Genomic DNA, 23,774 nt, shown 5'->3' with positions numbered 1-23,774 from the left:
CCCACTTTCTAAGGGTTTTTATCATAAATGGGTGTTGAATTTTATTGAAAGATTTTTCTGCATCTAGTGAGATGATCGTATGGTTTTTCTCCTTTAATTTGTTAGTATGTTTTATCACAGTGATTGATTTGCATATATTGAAGAATCCTTGCATTCCTGGGATAAACCCCACTTGATCATGGTGTATGATCCTTTTAATGTGTTGTTAGATTCTGTTTGCTAGCGTTCTGTTGAGGACCTTTGTGTCTATGTTCATCAGTGATATTGGTCTGTAATTTTTTTTGTGATATCTTTGTCTGGTTTTGGTATCAGGGTGATGTTGGCCTTACAGAATGAGCTTGGGAGTGTTCCTCCCTCTGCTGTTTTTTGGAAGAGTTTGAGAAGGATAGCTCTTCTTTAAATGTTTCATAGAATTTGCCTGCAAAGCCATCTGGTCCTGGACTTTTGTTTGTTGGAAGATTTTTAATTACAGTGTCAATTTCATTAGGTTGTGATAGGTCTGTTTACATTTTCTAACTCTTCCTGGTTCCGTCTTGGAAAATTTATACCTTTCCAAGAATTTGTCCATTTCTTCGCGGTTGTCCATTTTAGTGGCATATAGTTGTTTGTAGTAGTCTTTTATAATCCTTTGGATTTCTGCGGTGTCAGCTGTTACTTCTCCTTTTTCATTTCTAATGTTATTGATTTGATTTGAGTTCCCTCTCTTTTTTCCTTGATGACTCTGGCTAGTTTTATCAATTTTGTTTATCTTCTGAAAGGACCAACTTTTAGTTTTATTGATCTTTCCTACTGTTTTCCTCATTTCAATTTCATTCATTTCTGCTCTGGTCTTTATTTCTTTCCTTATACTAATTTTGGGTTTTCTTTGTCTTTCTCTAGTTGCTTTAGGTGTATGGTTAGGTTATTTATTTGAGATTTTTCTTGTTTCTTGAGGTAGGATTGTATTGGTATAAACTTCCCTCTTAGAACTGCTTTTGCTGTGTCTCATAGGTTCTGGGTCGTCATGTTTTCGTTGTCATTTGTTTCTATGTTTTTTTTTAAATTTCCTCTTTGACTTCTTCAGTGATCTCAGTTATTTAGTAGCACACTGTTTACCCCCATGTATTTGTGGGTTTTACAGTTTTTCTCCCCTGTGATTGATTTCTAATCTCACAGCGCTGTGTTTGGAAAAGATGCTTGATACAACTTCAATTTTCTTAACTTTTCTGAGGCTTGATTTGTGACCTAAGATGTGATCTATCCTAGAGAATGTTCCATGTTCACTTCACAAGAAAGTGTATTCTGCCACTTTTGGGTGGAATGTCCTATAAATATCAATTAAATCTATCTGGGGATCTTGCTTACCAGATCTACTGTCAGAGGTATTGCTGTGGCAGAGCCGTGTTCAGAACACGTGGAACAGAAATGGCACACTTGCAGAGAGTTGACCTCATCCTTGAAGTTTCTGATGTCTTTTCCAGCATTGGCTAAATAGATAAACATTTATAGAGCTCAAAACTTATTACAAGTTATTTTAAAGGTTTGGCTGATACAGATGTCCCACTGGTACTGGCAGTGTGACTGCCAGTTAACGAAGCATCACAGTTCATGAATCTCTCCTGCCGCTCATCCTGACAAGTTGGACAGGAAGAGGCTGCCTACAGATGGTGTTTCAAAGAAGATGCCATGTGAGGACACAGTGAGAAGGCAGCTGTAAACAAGCCAAGGAAGAGAGCTCTCACCAGAAACCAGCCCTGAAGGCACCTTGATCATGGACTTCTGGCCTCCAGAAATGTTTCACATATTCATTACTGAGCTACACAGTGAGCAGTGGTGAGGAAAGATCAAGAAAAGAGAAGAGAACCATTCCATTTCTCCCATCAAACACAGGCAGCTGTTCCAGACAGTAGTGATGTTCTGATAAGCTCCACATATGTGAGGTCCTCTTGAACCTGTCCTTCAGTTTGAGCTACTATAACAAGTACCACAGACCGGGTGGCTTAAACAACTAACATTATTTCTCACAATTCTGGAGTCTGGGAAGTCCAAGACCAAGGTAGACAGAGTTATGAGACCAAAGAGGGGCTTCAGTCAGAGCGCAGGGAGAGGACTGGCGGCGTGAACACAGCCTGAAAGGGTTAGTGCACCACGGCTAGCCGGGAGGGAGTCCGGGAAAAAGTCTGGACCTGCTGAAGAGGCAAGAGACTTTTTCTTCCCTCTTCGATTCCTGGTGTGCGAGGAGAGGGGAATAAGAGCACTGCTTAAAGGAGCTCCGGAGACGTGCGCGAGCCGCGGCTAACAGGGCAGACCCAAGAGACGGGCATGAGACGCTCAGGCTGCTGCTGCCACCACCAAGAAGGCTGTGTGCGAGCACAGGTCACTCTCCACACCTCCGTTCTGGGAAGCCTGTGCAGCCTGCCACTGCCAGGGTCCCGGGATCCAGGAACAACTTCCCCAGGAGAATGCATGGCACGCTTTAGGCTGGTGCAACATCATGCTGGCCTCTGCCACCGCAGGCTCGCCCCGGATTCCTATCCCTCCCTCCCCCCGGCCTGAGTCAGCCAGAGGCCCTGAATCAGCGGATCCTTTAACCACGTCCTGTCTGAGCGAAGAACAGACGCCTTCCAGCGACCTACATGCAGAGGCGGGGCCAAATCCAAATCTGAACCCCAGTAGCTCTGCGAACAAAGAAGAGAAAGGGAAATCTCTCCCAGCAGCCTCAGGAGCAGCGGATTAAATCTCCACAATCAACTTGATGTACCCTGCATCTGTGGAACACCTGAATACACAACGAATCATTCCAAATTGAGGAAGTGGACTTTGAGAGCAAGATTTATTATTTTTTCCCCTTTTCCTCTTTTTGTGAGTGTGTATGTGTATGCTTCTGTGTGAGATTTTATTTGGATAGCTTTGCTTTCTTCACTTGTCCTAGGGTTCTACCCTTTAGTTTTATTTTTTTACTTAAAAATTTTTTTTCTTCATAATTATTTTTTTATTTTAATAACTTTATTTTATTTTACCTTACTTTATTTTATTTTCTTTTATCCTCTTTCTTTCTTTCTTTCTACTTTTTCTCCCTTTTATTCTGAGCCGTGTGGATGAAAGGCTCTTGGTGCTGCAGCCAACAGTCAGTGCAGTGTCTCTGAGGTGGGAGAGCCAACTTCAGGACACTGGTCCACAAGAGACCTCCCAGCTCCATGTAATATCAAATGGCGAAAATCTCCCAGATATCTCCATCTCAACACCAACACCCAGCTTCACTCAATGACCAGCAAGCTACAGTGCTGGACACCCTATGCCAAACAACTAGCAATACAGGAACACAACCACACCCATTAGCAGAGTGTCTGCCTAAAATCATAAGGCCACAAACATCCCAAAACACACCACCAGACGTGGACCTGCCCACCAGAAAAACAACATCCAGCCTCATCCACCAGAACACAGGCACTAGTCTCCTCCACCAGGAAGCCTACACAACCCACTGAACCAACTTTAGCCAGGGGGGATAGACACCAGAAACAACGGGAACTACGAACCTGTAGCCTGCAAAAAAGAGACCCCAAACACAGTAAGATAAACAAAAGGGGAAGAAAAAAAAACACACAGCAGATGAAGGAGGAAGATAAAAACCCACCAGACCTAACAAATGTAGAGGAAGTAGGCAGTGTACCTGAAAAAGAATTCAGAATAATGATAGTAAAGATGATCCAAAATCTTGGAAATAGAATAGAGAAAATGTGAGAAATATTTAACAAGGACCTAGAAGAACTAAAGATGAAAGAAGCAACCATGAACAACACAATAAATGAAATTAAAAATACTCTAGAAGGGATCAATAGCAGAATAACTGAGGAAGAAGAACGGATAAGTGACCTGGAAGATAAAATAGTGGAAATAACTACTGCAGAGCAGAATAAAGAAAAAAGAATGAAAAGAATTGAGGACAGTCTCAGAGACCTCTGGGACAACATTAAACACACCAACATTCGAATTATAGGGGTTCCAGAAGAAGAAGAGAAAAAGAAAGGACTGAGAAAATATTTGAAGAGATTATAGTTGAAAACTTCCCTAATATGGGAAACGAAATAGTTAATCAAGTCCAGGAAGCACAGAGAGTCCCATATAGGATAAATCGAAGGAGAAACATGCCAAGATACATATTAATCAAAGTGTCAAAAATTAAATACAAAGAAAATATATTAAAAGCAGCAAGGGAAAAACAACAAATAACACACAAGGGAATCCCCATAAGGTTAACAGCTGATCTTTCAGCAGAAACTCTGTGAGCCAGAAGGGACTGGCAGGACATATTTAAAGTGGTGAAGGAGAAGAAGCTACAACCAAGATTACTCTACCCAGCAAGGATCTCATTCAGATTTGATGGAGAAATTAAAACCTTTACAGACAAGCAAAACCTGAGAGAGTTCAGCACCACCAAACCAGCTTTATAACAAATGCTAAAGGAACTTCTATAGGCAAGAAACACAAGAGAAGGAAAAGACCTACAATAACAAACCCAAAACAATTAAGAAAATGGGAATAGGAACATACATATGGGTAATTACCTTGAATGTAAATGAATTAAATACTCCCACCAAAAGACACAGATTGGCTGAATGGATACAAAAACAAGACCCATATATATGCTATCTACAAGAGACCCACTTCAGACCTAGAGACACATACAGACTGAAAGTGAGGGGATGGAAAAAGATATTCCATGCAAATGGAAAGCAAAAGAAAGCTGTAGTAGCAATTCTCATATCAGACAAAATAGACTTTAAAATAAAGACCATTACAAGAGACAAAGAAGGACACTATATAATGATCAAGGGATCGATCCAAGAAGAAGATATAACAATTGTAAATATTTATGCACCCAACATAGGAGCACCTCAATACATAAGGCAAATACTAACAGCCATAAAAGGGGAAATCGACAGTAACACATTCATAGTAGGGGACTTTGAATACCCCACTTTCACCAATGGACAGATCATCCAAAATGAAAATAAATAAGGAAACACAAGCTTTAAGTGATACATTAAACAAGATGGACTTTATTGATATTTATAGGACATTCCATCCCAAAACAACAGAATACACATTTTTCTCAAGTGCTCATGGAACATTCTCCAGGATACATCATATCTTGGGTCACAAATCAAGCCTTGGTAAATTTAAGAAAATTGAAATTGTGCCAAGTATCTTTTCTGACCACAACGCTATAAGACTAGATATCAATTACAGGAAAAGATCTGTAAAAAATACAAACACATGGAGGCTAAACAATACACTACTTAATAACGAAGTGATCACTGAAGAAATCAAAGAGGAAATCAAAAAATACCTAGAAACAAATGACAATGGACACACGACGACCCAAAATCTATGGATGCAGCAAAAGCAGTTCTAAGAGGGAAGTTTATAGCAATACAATCCTACCTTAAGAAACAGGAAACATCTCGAATAAAAAACCTAAACTTTCACCTAAAGCAATTAGAGAAAGAAGAACAAAAAAACCCCAATGTTAGCAGAAGGAAAGAAACAATAAAGATCAGATCAGAAATAAATGAAAAATAAATGAAGGAAACAATAGCAAAGATCAATAAAACTAAAAGCTGGTTCTTTGAGAAGATAAACAAAATTGATAAACCATTAGCCAGACTCATCAAGAAAAAAAGGGAGAAGACCCAAATCAATAGAATTAGAAATGAAAAAGGAGAAGTAACAATTGACACTGCAGAAATACAAAGGATCATTGAGAGTTACTACAAGCAACTCTATGCCAATAAAATGGACAGCCTCAAAGAAATGGACAAATTCTTAGAAATGCACAGCCTGCCAAGACTGACTCAGGAAGAAATAGAAAACATGAACAGACCAATCACAAGCACTGAAATTGAGACTGTGATTAAAAATCTTCCAACAAACAAAGGCCCAGGACCAGATGGCTTCACAGCCTAATTCCATCAAACATTTAGAGAAGAGCTAACACCTATGCTTCTCAAACTCTTCCAAAATATAGCAGAGGGAGGAACACTCCCAAACTAATTCTACGAGGCCACCGTCACCCTGATACCAAAACCAGACAAGGATGTCACAAAGAAAGAAAACTACAGGCCAATATCACTGATGAACATAGATGCAAAAATCCTCAACAAAATACTAGCAAACAGAATCCAACAGCACATTAAAAGGATCACATACCATGATCAAGTGGGGTTTATTCCAGGAATGCAAGGATTCTTCAATATACGCAAATCAATCAATGTGATACACCATATTAACAAATTGAAGGAGAAAAACCATATGGTCACCTCAATAGATGCAGAGAAATCTTTTGACAAAATTCAACCCCATTTATGATAAAACCCCTCTAAAAAGTAGGCATAGAAGGAACTTTCCTCAACATCATAAAGGCCATATATGACAAACCCACAGCCAACATCATCCTCAATGGTGAAAAACTGAAACCATTTCCACTAAGATCAGGAACAAGACAAGGTTGCCCACTCTCACCACTCTTATTCAACATAGTTTTGGAAGTCTTAGCCACAGCAATCAGAGAAGAAAAGTAAATAAAAGGAATCCAAATCGGAAAAGAAGAAATAAAGCTGTTACTGTTTGCAGATGACATGATACTATACATAGAGAATCCTAAAGACTCTACCAGAAAACTACTAGAGCTAAACAATGAATTTGGTAAAGTAGCAGGATACAAAATGAATGCACAGAAATCTCTGGCATTCCTATATACTAATGATGAAAAATCTGAAAGTGAAATCAAGAAAACACTCCCATTTACCGTTGCAACAAAAAGAATAAAATATCTAGGAATAAACCTACCTAAGGAGGCAAAAGATCTGTATGCAGAAAATTATAAGACACTGATGAAAGAAATTAAAGATATAAATAGATGGAGAGATATACCATGTTCTTGGATTGGAAGAATCAACATTGTGAAAACGACTCTATTACCCAAAGCAATCTACAGATTCAATGCAATCCCTATCAAACTACCACTGGCATTTTTCACAGAACTAGAACAAAAAATTTCACAATTTGTATGGAAACATAAAAGACCCCGAATAGCCAAAGCAATCTTGAGAACAAAAAACAGAGCTGGAGGAATCAGGCTCCCTGACTTCACACCGTACTACAAAGCTACAGTAACCAAGACTGGTATGGTACTGGCACAAAAACAGAAAGATAGATCAATGGAACAGGATAGAAAGCCCAGAGATAAACCCATGCACATATGGTAGCCTTATCTTTGATAAAGGAGGGAGGTATGTACAGTGGAGAAAGGACAGCCTCTTCAATAAGTGGTGCTGGGAAAACTGGACAGGTACATGTAAAACTATGAGATTAGATCACTCCCTAACACCATACACAAAAATAAGCTCAAAATGGATTAAAGACCTAAATGTAAGGCCAGAAACTATCAAACTCTTAGAGGAAAACATATGCAGAACGCTCTATGACATAAATCACAGCAAGATCCTTTTTGACCCACGTCCTAGACAAATGGAAATAAAAACAAAAATAAACAAATGGGACCTAATGAAACTTCAAATCTTTTGCACAGCAAAGGAAACCATAAACAAGATGAAAAGACAACCGTCAGAATGGGAGAAAATATTTGCAAATGAAGCAACTGACCAAGGATTAATCACCAAAATTTACAAGCAGCTCATGCAGCTCAACAACAAAAAAAGAAACAACCCAATCCAAAAATGGGCAGAAGACCTAAATAGACATTTCTCCAAAGAAGATATACAGACTTCCAAGAAACACATGGAAGAATGCTCAACATCATTAATCATTAGACAAATGCAAATCAAAACTACAATGAGATATCATCTCACACCAGTCAGAATGGTCATCAGCAAAAAATCTAGAAACAATAAATACTGGAGAGGGTGTGGAGAAAAGGGAACACTCTTGCACTGCTGGTGGGAATGTGAATTGGTACAGCCACTATGGAGAACAGTATGGAGGTTCCTTAAAAAACTACAAATAGAACTACCATATGACCCAGCAAACCCACTACTGGGCATATACCCTGAGCAAACCATAATTCAAAAAGAGCCATGTACCAAAAATGTTCATTGCATCTCTATTTACAATAGCCTGGACATGGAAGCAACCTAAGTGTCCATCAACAGATGAATGGATAAAGCAGATGTGGCACATATATACATGGAATATTACTCAGCCATTAAAGGAAAGGAAATTGAGTTATTTGTAGTGCGGTGGATGGACCTAGAGTCTGCCATACAGAGTGAAGTAAGTCAGAAAGGGAAAAACAAATACTGTATGCTAACACATATATATGGAATTTAAGAAAGAGAAGGTCATGAAGAACCTAGGGGTAAGACAGGAATAAAGACACTGACCTAGTAGAGAATGGACTTGAGGATATGCGGAGGGGGAAGGGTAAGCTGTGACAAAGTGAGAGAGTGGCATGGACATATATACACTACTAAACATAAAACAGAGAGCTAGTGGGAAGCAGCCGCATAGCACAGGGAGATCAGCTTGGTGCTTTGTGACCACCTAGAGGGGTGGGATAGGGAGGGTGGGAGGGAGGGAGACACAAGAGGGAAGAGATATAGGGAACATATGTATATGTATAACTGATTCACTTTGTTATAAAGCAGAAACTACCACACCATTGTAAAGCAATTATACTCCAATAAAGATGTAAAGAAAAAAAAAGAGGCCAAAGAAGTAATATATATATAGGTATTTTGGTTAGGTTGAAACTTGTCCTGCTTTCGTTTTTTTGACCTAGGCAATTTTTACAGCTAAACCTACTGCACTTGTTCAGTGAATTTTTTTTTTTTTTTTTTTTTTGGTACGCGGGCCTCTCACTGTTGTGGCCTCTCCCGTTGCGGAGCTCAGGCTCTGGACATGCAGGCTCAGCAACCATGGCTCACGGCAGCAGCTGCTCCACGGCATGTGGGATATTCCCCAACCGGGGCACGAACCCATGTTCCCTGCATCGGCAGGCGGACTCTCAACCACTGCGCCACCAGCGAAGCCCCCAGTGAATATTTTTCATACTCTGTTATTATAAAAGCAAACATATGGAGGTAGGCTACACATTGTGATAGATGTGAAAGCTTAAGGAACTGAGAAGCTGTGCTGTTTTTTCACAATAATATAGTATTAATATTTTTATTACAGAAAAAGATTTCTAATATTTTCTAATAGTTCTAATTTGCCCACTAAAAGATATTACACCTCAGGAAAAAAAAAATCTATCTGGGCTATTGTGTCCTTTAAAGCTTTTGTTTCCTTTTTATTTTCTGTTTGGATGATCTGTCCATTGGTGCAAGTGGGTTGTTAAAGTCCCCTACTATTATTGTGTCACTGTCGATTTCCCCTTTTATGGTTGTCAGCATTTGCCTTATGTATTGAGGTGCTCCTATGTTGGGTGTGTAAATATTGATAATTGTTATATCTGCTTCTTGGATTGATCTCTTGATAATTATGTAGTGTCTTTCCTTATCTCTTGTAACAGTCTTTATTTTAAAGTCTATTTTAGCTGATACAAGTATTGCTACTCCAGCTTTCTTTGATTTCCATTTGCATGGAATATCTTTTTCCATCCCCTCAATTCAGTCTGTATGTGTTCCTAGGTCTGAAGTGGGTCTCTTGTAGACAGCATATATATGGGTCTTGTTATTGTATCCATTCAGCCAGTGTGTGTCTTTTGTTTGGGGCATTTAGTCTATTTACATTTAAGGTAATTATTGATATGTATATTCCTATTACCATTTTCTTAATTATTTTGGGTTTGTTTTGGTGGGTCATTTTCTTCTCTTGGGTCCCCTGCCTAGAAAGATTCCTTTAGCATTTGTTGTAAAGCTAGCTTGGTGGTGCTGAATTCTCTTAGCTTTTGCTTATCTGTAGTGCTTTTGATTTCTCCATTTAATCTTAATGAGATTTTGCTGGGTAGAATTATCTTGGTTGTAGGTTTTTTTCTTTCATCACTTTAACTATATCCTGCCACTTCCTTTCGGCCTGCAGAGTTTCTGCTGAAAAATCAGCTAATAACCTTATGGGGATTCCCTTGTATGTTATTTGTTGCTTTTCCCTTGCTTCTTTTAATATTTGTTCTTTGAATTTAATTTTTGTTAGTTTGATTAATGTGTGTCTTGGCATGTTTCTCCTTGGATTTATCCTGTATGGGACTCTCTGTGCTTCCTGGACTTGGTTGGCTATTTCCTTTCCCATGTTAGGGAAGTTTTCAACTATAATCTCTTTGAATATTTTCTTGACCCTTTCGGTTTCTCTTCTTCTTCTGGGATCCCTATAGCTCATATGTTGGTGTGTTTAGTGTTGTTCCAGAGGTTTCTGAGATTGTCCTCAATTCTTTTCATTCTTTTTTCTTTATTCTTCTCCTTGGCAGTTATTTCCACCATTCTGTTTACCAGCTCACTTATTCGGTCTTCTGCCTCAGTTATTCTGTTCTTGATCCCTTCTTGTGTATTTTTCATTTCAGTTATTGTGTTATTCATCTCTGTGTGTTCTTTAGTTCTTCTAGGTCTTTGTTAAACATTGTTTTGTATTTTCTCGATCTGTGCCTCCATTCTATTTCTGAGATTCTGGATCTTCTTTACTATCATTACTCTGAATTTTTTTTCAGACAGATTGCCTATTTCCTCTTCATTTATTTGGTTTTGTAGATTTTTACCTTGCTCCTTCATCTGTAACATTTTTTTTTGTGATCTCTTTGTGTGTGTGATGGGTTCAGAATTGTGTTCCTGTCTTACTGGTTGTTTGGTCTAAGGGTTCCAGCACTGGAGTTTGTTGCCTGTTGAGTAGAGCCAGGTCTCGGTGCCGAGATGAGGACCTCTGCGAGACCTCACTCTGATGAATATTCCCTGGGGTCTGAGGTTCTCTGTTACTCTAGTGATTTGGACTTGGAGCTCCCACCACAGGAGCTCAGGCCCAACCCCTGGTTCATGAGCCAAGATCCCACATGCCATGTGGGACAGCAAGAAAAAAAGAAAAAAAGAGCAGAACAGTAACAAAGAGTAAAAAATAAGATGAGAAAACTAACAGATATGTTAGAAAAAATAAAAATACAGATGAAACAACGATCAGAAGGTAAAACAGAACCACAATAGCAAAAAGGAGAAGGAAAAAAAAATGGAAAAGGGCTTGGCTGTGGGGGCAGGGCTTACGTAGGGGTGGGCTTTAGGTGGCAGGCAGGGTCTAGCCTTAGGATCCACACTGCCAGAAAAGGCCCTGGGGGGGTTGGGGGTGGGGCTTAGGCTCAGCGTGGCCAGAGGGTCCCTGGAGTGCCTCTGGCCTCAGAGGGCATAGGACAAGGCCCAGGACCACAGCAGGCTCCCTGGGCCTGAGTGGGCAGGAGAAATACTAGGCACGTTCCCCCTGATCTTCCGATCCTGGAGGGCCCCTCCCCGTCTGCCTCTCCTCTTCTTCCCCCCCTCCCTCCTACGTCCCTAGGAGCAACTCAGCTGGAGGGGGCCTTAGAGGGTGGAGGACCCGGCCTGTGAGTCCAGCAGGCTTCCTGGGGCCCAAGTCGGTGGGGGAAATGCCAGCCATGCTTCCCCGATCCTCCAGTCCCGGAGGGTTCCCCTCTCCCTGTCTACCTCTCCTCCTCTTCACCCCTCCTCCCTCCCTCCTATGCCCCTAGGAGCCACGCAGCCAGAGGGGGCCTTGGAGGGCAGAGGACCAGGCCCGGGAGCCCAGCAGGCTCCCCGGGGCCCGAGTGGGCAGGGAAAATGCTAGGCACTTTCCCCCATCCTCCGATCCCGGAGGGCCCCTCCATATCTGCCTCTCCTCTTCCCCCCCCTCAACAACGTCCCTAGTACCAACACACCAGAGGGGGCCCCAGAAGGCGGAGGACCCGCCCTGGGACCCCAGCAGGCTTCCCAGGGCCTGACTGGGCAGGGGAAATGCTAGATGCGTTCCTCCTGATCTTCTGAACCCCTGAGGGTCCCTCCAGGCATGGGAACTCCTCCCTCCCCCAGCCACCCCTCAAGGGCACTGGTCCCATCCGGCCTCCACTTCTCCTACTCTCACTCCCCTCCAAGTCCTACCTGGTTCCTGGGGGTTCCTCCCATCCTCCTGGGTGTCGAAGTCTCCCACCAGCATCTGGTAGGTGCCCCTGTTGTGCGGAGACGTGAACTCCACATCCTCCCACTCTGCCATCTTGACTCTGCCCCTCTATAACTTTCTTAATTATGACTTGAAATTCAGAAGTGTGAAAAGATTATGAAAACTTGATTACAAAAGATAAAATAAAAATTTTGTATGCCAGAGAACATCAGAATCAAATAAAAAAGATAAATAACAGACTGAGAGAAATATCTGTGACTAACTGTTAAAGAAAAAGATATTCATGACACTTACTGAAGATGGAAAGGCAGAATTTATTCAAGGGTGGCCATGAGGATAGGTGGGTACCACTGCAATAGGGTCTTGCCAGGGTGGGGGGAGAAACTGAACTCAACTTTGAATACAGCCTAGGTAAGTGGGAACTTACAGGCAAGAATCAGGGTGGAGTTCAGGGACAGAAAATTACTAAAAGGAAACATCAAGAGTAAGGGGTATTCTGGCTCAGCCAATGTAACAGGATTCTTGCTGAAGGCAGGCCATGGTGATCAGACATCACCTGGGGAATAGTGCAGGATGAGGAACTATCAGATATTAGATATCAAGGGTGGCCAGACATGGAGGATGGAGATTCTAGTTAAACTGACTTATCAGGATTCTTGCTAAAATTGGGCAATGCAGAAAGAGAAACACAGAAGGAGGCCTAATTAAAAAGTTCAGGAGAGCTTGAGTAGAGTTTGGTTAGGGAGAAAATCTTTGTCATTATATTACAGAAAAACTATTTTTAATATAAAAATATTAAGCAGGTAGCCAAGCAACTTAAAAGTAGAGCTTCAAAAAGTAAACATGAAGATATTTTAAATGTTACAGAACTATGAGCTAGAATACACACATACAAAGACCTATAAATGGCTCTTAACTATATGAAAAGATATTCAACCTCACTTCCAATAAAAGAAATACAATTAAAACTGCACTGAGTTATCATTTCTCACCTACCACGTTAGAAAAGTTCAAATGTTTGATAACATACTCTCATGGATTGCTGGTGATAAAGCAAGATGGTATACTCATAGTGGGGGATATCTGGCAATATCCCCCACTATGATTAAATGCAAAATTACATATGCATTTACCCTATGATAAATCAAATATCACCTTTAGGAATCTGTCCCAGATATACATTTGGAAAAAAGTACAAAAAGTTTTATGCACAAGGTTATTCATTATACCACTGTTTGTAATACAACAGCTTAAGTTAGAGACAATCTAAATCTCTATTATTTGCGAAGTGGCTGAATAAACTGTGTTACATCTATACACTGTAGTACTATGAACTGATGAAATGGAATGAAGAATAACTCTTGTGGGGACCCACTCAGACCCTCAGAATTGGTATAAAAATTATTTTAAAGAGAAAATGTTTGAGCTAAAGAAGACATAGAAAAAAATCTTATACAAACTTTCCTTATCTAAGAAAAGCAGAACCTCCAAAAAATATAGCTGCCATTAAGTCTCCCAATAAGGGAGTCTCCTGTGAATTCAGCTGCCCTGGAGATATACTGCCCATTTCCATCAGTATCAAAAAGCCCAAGAGAACCTTCCTTACTTTTCCATTGAAACCCTAAACCACTCCCTGCTTCATTAAGTTTGGTATATAAATCTTTTATCTCTCACTATTAAGAGAGTAACTCATCACTGAGTACTCCTGGGCATACACTTAAATAAAACTTCTCTTTTCTCCTCTTAATCTATGATCAGTTAATTTGCAAGCCCCAAACCACTGGACCCAAGTTGGAAGAAGACAATTTTACCTCTAACATTCTCTATATAAATACTATGTTGGGATCTCTGTGATATAATGTGATGACATCAAGATGGAGGAAAATGTGCAGTTTGCTATTGATTATCTGAGAAAAAGAGAATATAAATATGCAAGAATATTTTTTCTGTATAAAATGTGAAAAGATAAAACTGAAAAAAAAAGTAAAGGTTTCCTATGGAGGAGGAAATAGGCTGAATGGAACAGGGATAGAAGCAAAACTCCTTTGCATGTAGTTCACTGTATAGTTTAGACTTTGGAAAAATTTTTAATGTTTATATAATTATAAATGAAATTAAGTTAAAAGTCAATCTTTATATATCAAGAGTAAACTGAAACAAATAAACTTATGATTTTAGTTGATGGGATGGCCAAGGAGAGAAACTTTAAAACACAGTAATTTGCCTGAACATTTCTAATTGGATATAGGATATACCCTGTAAAGGAGAAAAAAACTTTTCCTCTACTTCCTTAGGTAAAGTGCTTAGGGACCTGTGAATTAAATTTACAAAGGACACAGTAGCAAGACAAAAGACAAAATTTTATCACATGCATATGGGAGTTCACAAAAATATGACTCAAGTAGGTAGTTAGAATTTGGAGCTTGTATACCATCTTAATAGGAAAAGGGAATAGGCAGATGGGTATTTATGGGGAATGAATAGCTTAATAGAGGATGGGAGGGGAAGAAAGGTCACTTATGGGAAAACAAATAACTTCTAGGAAAGATAAAGGGGTCCTTAGGAGAACAGATGGGATATATGATAGTTTGTGACAGTCTCTTTAGGTGTGGAGTTGACTTCTAATCTCTAGTGATGAGTCAACCTTCTCTGGTTGCTCTTGGGGAACAGATTTATGACAATTGAGTTCCTTTGAGTTCTTTTGGGAAGCTCTGCTTTTAGGCAGATAGGGAAGTTGAGGAAAAAATTTCTGAAATGTCTTCAGCTCAAAATTTTTATGGCACAGCAGCTTATTCTGGACCCCTTTAACCCAGAGAAAGATAAACCTGAAAATAAACTGCTTCTGGTAATCAATCACTAGTGTCAGGGTTGGACTGTTATTCTGAGACAGCTATGCATTGTTTAATAAAGCAAATGAAAAATGAAGGTTGTTTGTTGCAAGTCATGACTGCCATTTTGGAAGAAAAGAGATAGTTGTGCATCTATAATGCTAAATAAAAATGTTGTAGTTCTGATTTTGAATGGAAGATATCAGTATGAATAATTTTAATACATGAAGACACATACATGGACATACATTTCCCGAATCCACATACTGAAACAATAAATATACAAATATGGGCTGTATGTATGTGGTTAAGAAAATCTCTTTAGTTCTGATTCATAATTGGCAAATCACTATGAATCCCTTTTATATTTTCTATGTATACATATACACACATACATATTTCTTAGCCCTAGTCACTCAAATAATGAGCAAGCCTAGCTGACTCTGGTTCTGGGGCACGAAATATATAAGATAGGTTCAGAACATTTTTTCATACCAGGTAGCAAGAAAGCTCTCAAAGACTCTCAAGGTCTCAGAATCACAATGAAGAGGCTCCTACTGGCCAAAGATGGGTAATAAGGAATATGATTACAAGCGATTGAAATACACCCAACATTTTAAAATTCATGAATTTATAATGATATTTGAAATATAAAATATCATTGGCCAATTTTAGAAGTTTCTAGGAAACATATGAAAAATTCACAAATAAAGGGAAAGAACCAACATTTATTCTGCCTCTTCTTTGTGAACCATACCTTTAGGTAACTAGGTTAATGAGGGAAAGTTCTCCTTTTAGAAGTGTAAGGGAGGAAAAGTTTTCCTTGACCCCCTTAGGATCCCTGGATGAGTCTGAAAATTCAACTGACACAGACAAATTAATAAGAGGAAAGCACCCACATTTGTTTAGTATAAGTTTTATGTGTCACGAAGTATTTTTATGCTAATTCAAGTGTAGAAATATGATGTTAGAGTATATGAGGTAAGTGTAGCTAGTCCTGCTTGTTAGGATTCTTCTGGGTATCCCTTTGTCTTCAGAGATAAGGATGTTCCTTTCTTCTGGATATAAGGAGGGCACCTTTCCCATGAGGATTTTATGACCTGTTTCAGGAGAGGAAGGGTAGGTGAAGGTCAGAGTGACCTTCCTGCTTCTGCCATTTATCTTAAACTCAAATGTGACAAGGTGTCATTTTCAATATGCCAAGGATCCATATTTTGGGGTAGCATGTCCTGATCCCTATCAGAAGTGATCCAGCTAATAAATGAAGACAGAATGATAGTGAGACAGGCTGGGACCTGGGACCCTGTGGTGCAGTGCTTGCACCGGACAAATGTCTCCTCGAGCAACAGAATACAAGAAACTACAAGGAACTAAAAATAACTGCATGCATGAGTAGCTGGGGCAAACTATGAACAACAAGATACAAAAAGGCCAAAACCCAACTGCCACTTCTGAGGTGCCAGAAGCAAAAGCAGGGTACTGTGCATGGTCCCTGCACACAGCACCACTGAGAGGATGAGCAGATCACCTAAGCCACCCCTCTGACCTGACCCACCGATCTGCTCCTATCCTCACCCCACTTAAGGGACCAGCTCACAAGCAAGGGAACCTGTTACTTGTTTTCCGCTCCCTCATGCTGAAGCATGAGTCCCAGTAAAATGTTGCCTGAATTCCTGTCTGGCCTCTTATCAATTTCTGTTGATTAAAGAGTCCAAGAACTCTTTATTGTAAAGTAGGGAATTATAAAGAATTATAATTCATAGAATTATAAAGTATCATTTAGTAGATAGGTCAGAGAATTATAAAGTATCAACATTTAGTAATCCATAATGCATAAGGGATCCTAGAAAGAGGACTGCTAAAATCTAATGAAAATGCACAAAATCACCAATAAAGCAGTTTTGTAGAAAAATAAAGTCAAATCCAATTCTAATAAATTCTAAATCTAAGCACCAATTGACAAGTAAGGTGTTACATGATACCACGGTGGTACAATCAGAAAATCCTGACTGTGGTATATCCTATAGGACATCACGCTGGTTTCTAATAAATACATTGAAAGGAAAAAAAGATGGAAGAGGAAACTGTAGATTAAAAAAAGACATTGGAATCATATCAACCAATCACAATGAAGGTCTTGATTCAGGCAAGCAAACTGTTCTAAATAGAAATTATGGAAATTTAACTACAGGATGGATATTTGATTATATTGAGAACTTTTTGTGCCACAGGTCTCATGATTTGAAAAATGAGAATTGAAAGACAAAACTAATTTGTTACTATTTTAGACAAGGACAGCATAGCGCTCAGGAGTTGGAATGAGGACGTGGGTCTGGGTTCCACTGTTAGTTTTTAGACTTACTCTCTGTGTGGTCTTAAACAACTGACAGTGTTTTTAGTCTCCATTTCCCTGTCTGAATCTACCTCTTCATATGATTGTTCTTACATTGTGTTCTTGTAACAGTGCTTTGCAAGGCAGCATCCTTTTACTCAGGTAAAGGGCACACTTTTCTCTTCTTCTGACTCTATCCCCTTGTTATTTGTAAGTTGTTTTCCTCCTCTTATGACTTTCAATGGAAATCTAGATGGACATTTTTATTTTATTATTTATTTATTTATTTTATTTTATTTTCTGCGGTACGCGGGCCTCTCACTGTTGTGGCCTCTCCCATTGCAGAGCACAGGCTCCGGACGCGCAGGCTCAGCGGCCATGGCTCACGGGCTTAGCCACTCCGCAACATGTGGGATCTTCCCGGACCGGGGCACGAACCCGTGTCCCCTGCATCGGCAGGCGGACTCTCAACCACTGCGCCACCTGGGAAGCCCTAGATGGACATTTTTTAGAGGAGAAAGAAGGGTGAGAAGACACTCTTTTTCAGGGTGTCGTTTTTTTGGGTTTTTTTTGGCTGTACATGGGCCTCTCACTGTTGTGGCCTCTCCCGTTGTGGAGCACAGGCTCCGGACGCGCAGGCTCAGCGGCCATGGCTCACGGGCCCAGCTGCTCCGCGGCATGTGGGATCTTCCCGGACCGGGGCACGAACCCGTGTCCCCTGCATCAGCAGGCGGACTCCCAACCACTGCGCCACCAGGGAAGCAGGGCGTCGTTTTATGTACTTATTTAAACTTATTTATTTATTTATTTATGGCTGCGTTGGGTCTTCCTTGCAGTGAGCGGGGCTACTCTTCGTTGTGGTGTGTGAGCTTCTCATTGTGGTGGCTTCTCTTATTGCGGAGCACGGACTCTAGATGCGTGGGCTTCAGTAGTTGTGGCGCAGGGCTTAGTTGCTCCGTGGCATGTGCGATCTTCCCAGACCAGGGCTCGAACCCATGTCCCCTGAATTGGCAGACAGATTCGTAACCACTGCGCCACCAGGGAAGTCCCCCAGGGCGTCACTTTAACTAAAATAAATATAGCATGGGCTATTATAAAATAATATAGAAAGCAGTTAAGGGAGAATTTGCCGCTAACAAGAACTAAGAATTGCAGGGTAGATTTAACTTAATGTTAATGTATTCTCCTTGTTTGCAGAGCTTTCTAGAAATACACACAGGCATAAGGCACATCCTTCATGATTAGCCTCTCTCTCTTGACTTAGTTCATCAATTGGTGCCGTCAGGCTCTTTTGAAAGTCATTGCTTCTGATTAAGAGAAATGAGCTGGTTCTCAGATGGCTTACAGTGCTGGCAACAAGGTTGGAGAGGCAACTTTGCCGGGCTCCTGAATGTCTGCAGAACAGGTGGGGTGCTCCTTATGAGATGAATAGAGGCCCACATCCCCAGGATGTAACAGAGCCACAGCTGTCATTTGAAGCCTGAAATGAGGCTTCTGGAAAGGAAGGTAGCCCTCTGGAAGCCACTCTGGTCCCATGTGTGTGTTTGTGTGTGTCCCTGTGCACACACTCTGTGTATGAACAGGTGAGACGCTCACTTTCCTAAATCAGATCCTAGGCTCCCACTTAGCTCTCTATGTCCCTCTCATGCACTTGCAAACATGTCACTGGAAGCAGTGTGAGCCATGCCAAGGGAAGGTGAGGTCTGGTACTAATTAAAAGCCTGCAAAACAGAGTAGGGAGATGGAAGAAGGAGAAAGTCTGGTGCTTGACTTTAAGATTCAAGGACTATGTTACCCAGAAAACAGGTCAAGAATGCTTCAACTAAATTGGTGCTGGTCTTTGAGGTGGGTCAACAACTATGTCTACTATCTCCTTTGTTCTGAATTCAGGCAGAGCCAACAATTCACAGAAATAAAACAAGAGAGGGGATGGATGGTTGTGTATTACAGAAGAAGGGGCACACCCTCTCTGCTTTGCAATGATTCAGTGGAAAATGTAATTATGCTTCATTTGGCAGTTTGCAAGGTAATATTTTTATACTGGAAGACTTTCAGCATAACTTTTACTAGGAAAAAAGATCTATTATTCATGATAATTTCAAGTTAACGATAATTAATGTTTTAATAAAGGAAGAAGAAGAGAAGTAGAGGAAAACATGATAAAGAGAAGAAAATGCAGAGACTGAAGCCTCTAGGCTTACCTAGGAAAGGGTAAAATGGAGGTTTCTCGTCTTAGTCATTTGCTTTTTCATTATGGATTTTTTTGAAAGCTATAAGTTGTCTGTGTCCCTATTTCCTATTGCGGGCATGGTTTTTGCATATGGAATTGAATTATTAATAAGAACTTGCACTTCTAATGAGCACTCGCTGTCTTCTTTGGGTTAGTACATTTTAGTTATTTTTAAAAGAACATTAATCACATGTGCCAAATTACTAGTCTGGTATATTGCTTTAAAAAAAGTTTTTATTTTGAACTAATTTTCGACTTACAGAAAAGTTGCAGGAATAGTACAAAGAGAGTTCGTATATATCCCCACTCAGCTGCCTCTAATGTTAACATCTTGCATAACCAGAGTATTAGGATCAAAATCAGGAAATTAACTTTTATACAACAGTATTAAATGACAAAGCTTATTCAAATAGACAAAACTAGAGATAGTAATAAGGGAAATATCTCATATTTTAAACTAATTGTGAAGAGATATAAAAACAATGTAAAGAGTTCTTTTGCAGGTGCGGGTACTGGTGATGGAATAATTTTAAACTTAGTTAAATTATCTTTCTGATGATAAAGCAATAGAAAGCATTTACAAATGTGTAATATTGCCTAAATAAATAAAATACATCATATTACAAATTTTTAATGCCATTGGGCTGGGAGATCAAAAAAATCTAAAATTATGGGTGTCTGTGACAGAAAAGGATTAGTGGGTAAGTTTCAAAACTACCTTTGAAAGATTCAGGTTCAGATAACTAGTGAAATTATGGTAATTTCAATAAACAATTATTGAAAAATTTCTAGTTGACAGTCATTGGGCTTAAAAATAGAGATTGGGAGCAAAATAAAATGGAAAGCAAAGTAAATATGAAACAGTCATATATCCTAAAATAATAAATAAAATAACTCATGTTAAAAACTCCAGAATACACCCACAAAGATTTAGAGCAGTGTGATAAGATACCTTAACAAATGAATGAATACTAAGGAAAGTTTCTATGTAGTATTTATAATCAGAGATCAAAAATATAAAGAATTTTAAGCAAATTTAGCCACTAATAGAATTATAAATAGGGTCAATTTCTTTCAAATCTTTGGAAAACATAAATGTAACTATAACAGAGGCCATATTAAAATATTAAAATAAGAAACACTGCAAAAACATAAAAAGCAAGAGTCAAAAACTGGAGTAATAGAAAATAAAATGCATGAATTATATCAATAAATGTAAATGGCTTAAAAAACAAACATTTCCTATTGAATTTAAAAAATCAACAAATTGACAGATACTAAAGGAGAAATAATTAAATGCAGTGTTGAGCCTACATAGGATCATGGAAGTGACATTAGTGGAAAAACTGGTGAAATTCAAATAAGATTTAATGTTTAGTTAATAAATTATACCAATGATAATTTTTTCTGGTTTTGATAACTGTACTCTTTCATGTGTAAGATATTAACATCAGAGGAAGCTGGGTAAAGGATATACAGGGATTCTGTACTATTTTTGCAAACTTTCTGTATGTCTAAAGTTATTTAAAAATTTTAAAAAGTTAAAAATAAAATAAAACCCAACTATATGTTACTTTAAGAAAGCAGACCAGGGACTTCCCTGGTGGTCCAGTGGTTAAGACTCTGCACTTGCACTGCAGGGGGCATGGGTTCGATTCCTGGTCAGGGAACTAAGATCCCCATGCTGTGCCAAAACAAATAAATAAAATGAAAATAAAAATAATTTTTTAAAAAAGCAGACCAAATCTAAAATACTGCATATGAACGAGGCTTTCCATTTAACAATGGTTGCTGGATCACAACCTTCAATGCATCCTGTTTAAATTACTTTTGAAGTAGGAAAAATGTGAAAGTCTATAAGAAGGCTAATAAATAAGACTGATGACCAATTTATATGTTGGTTTCCACAAATATAAACTGCAAGGAATAAAAGTTATGGAAGTAGAAATTTTATACTTAGAGAGATATAAAGGACACAGCACTAATTATAATACGTTATTCATACTTGCATCCTGATTTTTAAATTAAGTAAATGATAATGGCATTTATGAGACAATTACAACTGAATAATGATTGGATATTTGATGATATTAAGGAATTACTATTAGGTCTAGGTGTAATAATAGTGCTGTGGTTATATTAACAAAAACAACAACAACAACATAATAAGGCTTTACTTTTAGAGGTCCACACTAAAATATATATGGATGAAATGGAAAACAATTCTTAAGGGTAGGAATTCTGGCTATATGAAAAACCGAACTTTAATAGAATTTTCCTTTTTCTCCCTTCTTGTTAAAAATACAAAAATGCTGGGCAATATCATATGATACTCACTAAAGGAACTAGTAAAATGTGTACTATAATTTAAAACATTAAAACTCAGAAGGAGTATGGTTGACAAAGTAATAGAGGACAAATAAGTTAGTCATCGTGGTGGTAAAGCATACTGGACTGCTGTCACTGTTAATAATGGTGATGACAATGGTGACTAACTTGGAGGTCCTTTACAAAAAAAAGTGGAACTAAATATTATACAAAAAATTATGGAAAGAGAAATGGTCACAAGTAAAGTGCTCCAAGTTCCTATACTGCTTGGAAGGATAATAAAGACACTAATTAACTGGGAATTTTAGGTTTGGACTTAATATCATATGTAAACTTCAAAGGTGTAAAAGTAACAAAAAATAGTAAAAATATAATTTAAACTTCAAAATCCCTAGAGGAAAACAGGGAACTAAAACAAAATAATCAAATAGGAGGAGAAAAAAAGGTAAAGAAAGAAACACACACAGAAGTATGGCAAATAGAAATCTTAAAATATCATGGTATAAATCCCTCCATATATGTCAGTGTACTAGATATTGTTGTGCAACACTGCCCTTGAACACTGGCTTAAAGCAACCACCATTAATTTGGTCCTGCAGGTGGGCAATTTAGGCTGGGCTCAGCTGGCTGTTCTGGTCTTGGTCCAGCTCCCTCACACATCTGCAGTAAGCTGAGAGCGGGCAGGTGATTCTATTCTGGGGTCTGGGCTGGCTGTCATTTGGTGTGCATTGGCTCTCCTCCACATGGTTTCTTTTCCTCTAGTAGGTAATTTGTGCTTGGTTAGACGGAAGAGCCAGATTTCCAGCAAAGTGTGTGAAACGATGCTGTGCCTATTGAGACCGAGGCTGGGAACTGGCTGAGGAATGGTCCTGCTGCATTCTACTGGTCACAGCAAATCAGAGACCAGCCCAGGTTGAGGGGACAGGGGAACAGACTCTTTTCTCTTCATGGGAGAAGAGACACAGTCACAATGCAAAGGGCGTGGAAACAGGGTAGGGAGAGTATTTAGGGATAAGTACTAAATAAGCAGTAAATATAAATGGATAGAACTCTCACTGAATATTAGAGATTTGTGTATCATAAATGTTAAAACAGCCAGCTTCTTAATATATATGAGACTAAATTGAGATAAGATTAAACAAAAAAATTAACCATGTAATGCAAAATGACAAGCAATGCAAAAAATTACTAATCAAAGGAAGCTGTTGAGGACAAAAAAGTATCTATGGTAGCAAGAATTTTTAGAATACGAGAGCCATTGTTTAATCATAAAAGGAAAAATTCACCAGAAATACATTATAATTTTGAGTCCATATACACCTAACATTGGAAAAATCAAGATATATAATGTGAAAATTAACAGAATTAACTGGTAATTAAAGTGACAGAAAAACTGATAGAAAAATTTGGATGACTAACAGTAGAATTCAAAACAGAAAATATACCTTCTGAAGCACCAGATATGGTAAGAGAAAAGTAAATAAATCCCCCACTAAAAGAGCCAGAATTCAGGGGAGCCTCAAAGGAAACAAGATGGCAAAAGCAAAGCAAAATGTACATGTTTTAACACATGTAAAGAAGTTCATCTTTCTTATTAAGTGACAGATACTTTGAATGGGTCAAAAACAAAATTGAATTATATCTTATGCAATATAAACAGACCCTAAACCAAGTGTAATGATAAGGTAAAAATTAAAGATATAAGGAGAGGTATGTCAACAAACATGTAAATATAGCATTATATCATAATATTATTTTCAGATAAGGTAGAATCCAAGGCAAAATGTTGCAACTTCCTGGATTATTGATGTGTTTAATAATTTTGCATAAAAGTATTTTCAGAAACATAATAAAAGTGGGAAATTTTAAAAGACCATTCTGATGTTGACAGATCATGGAATAACAACTCAGCAAATACAGACCTTAAGAATATAAATTATGACATATCTACCTTCATTTATATGTGATATGC

The 23,774-nt window shown here is 38.8% G+C and overlaps 1 non-coding gene across 1 annotated transcript; it reads left to right on the top strand.

Annotated features, from left to right (window-relative positions):
* The first annotated feature begins 21,071 nt into the window (after positions 1–21,071).
* Positions 21,072–21,144, top strand: TRNAA-UGC. Its single transcript has one exon. It is a non-coding gene; the product is annotated as a tRNA-Ala (tRNA).
* The last annotated feature ends 2,630 nt before the right edge of the window (positions 21,145–23,774 follow it).

Source organism: Monodon monoceros, unplaced genomic scaffold, assembly GCF_005190385.1.
Source record: "Monodon monoceros isolate NGI ecotype Baffin Bay Population unplaced genomic scaffold, NGI_Narwhal_1 Super_Scaffold_3, whole genome shotgun sequence".
NCBI lineage: Eukaryota > Metazoa > Chordata > Mammalia > Artiodactyla > Monodontidae > Monodon > Monodon monoceros.
The sequence above is the reverse complement of the archived record's forward strand: the minus strand, read 5'-3'. Positions and strand labels throughout refer to the sequence as shown.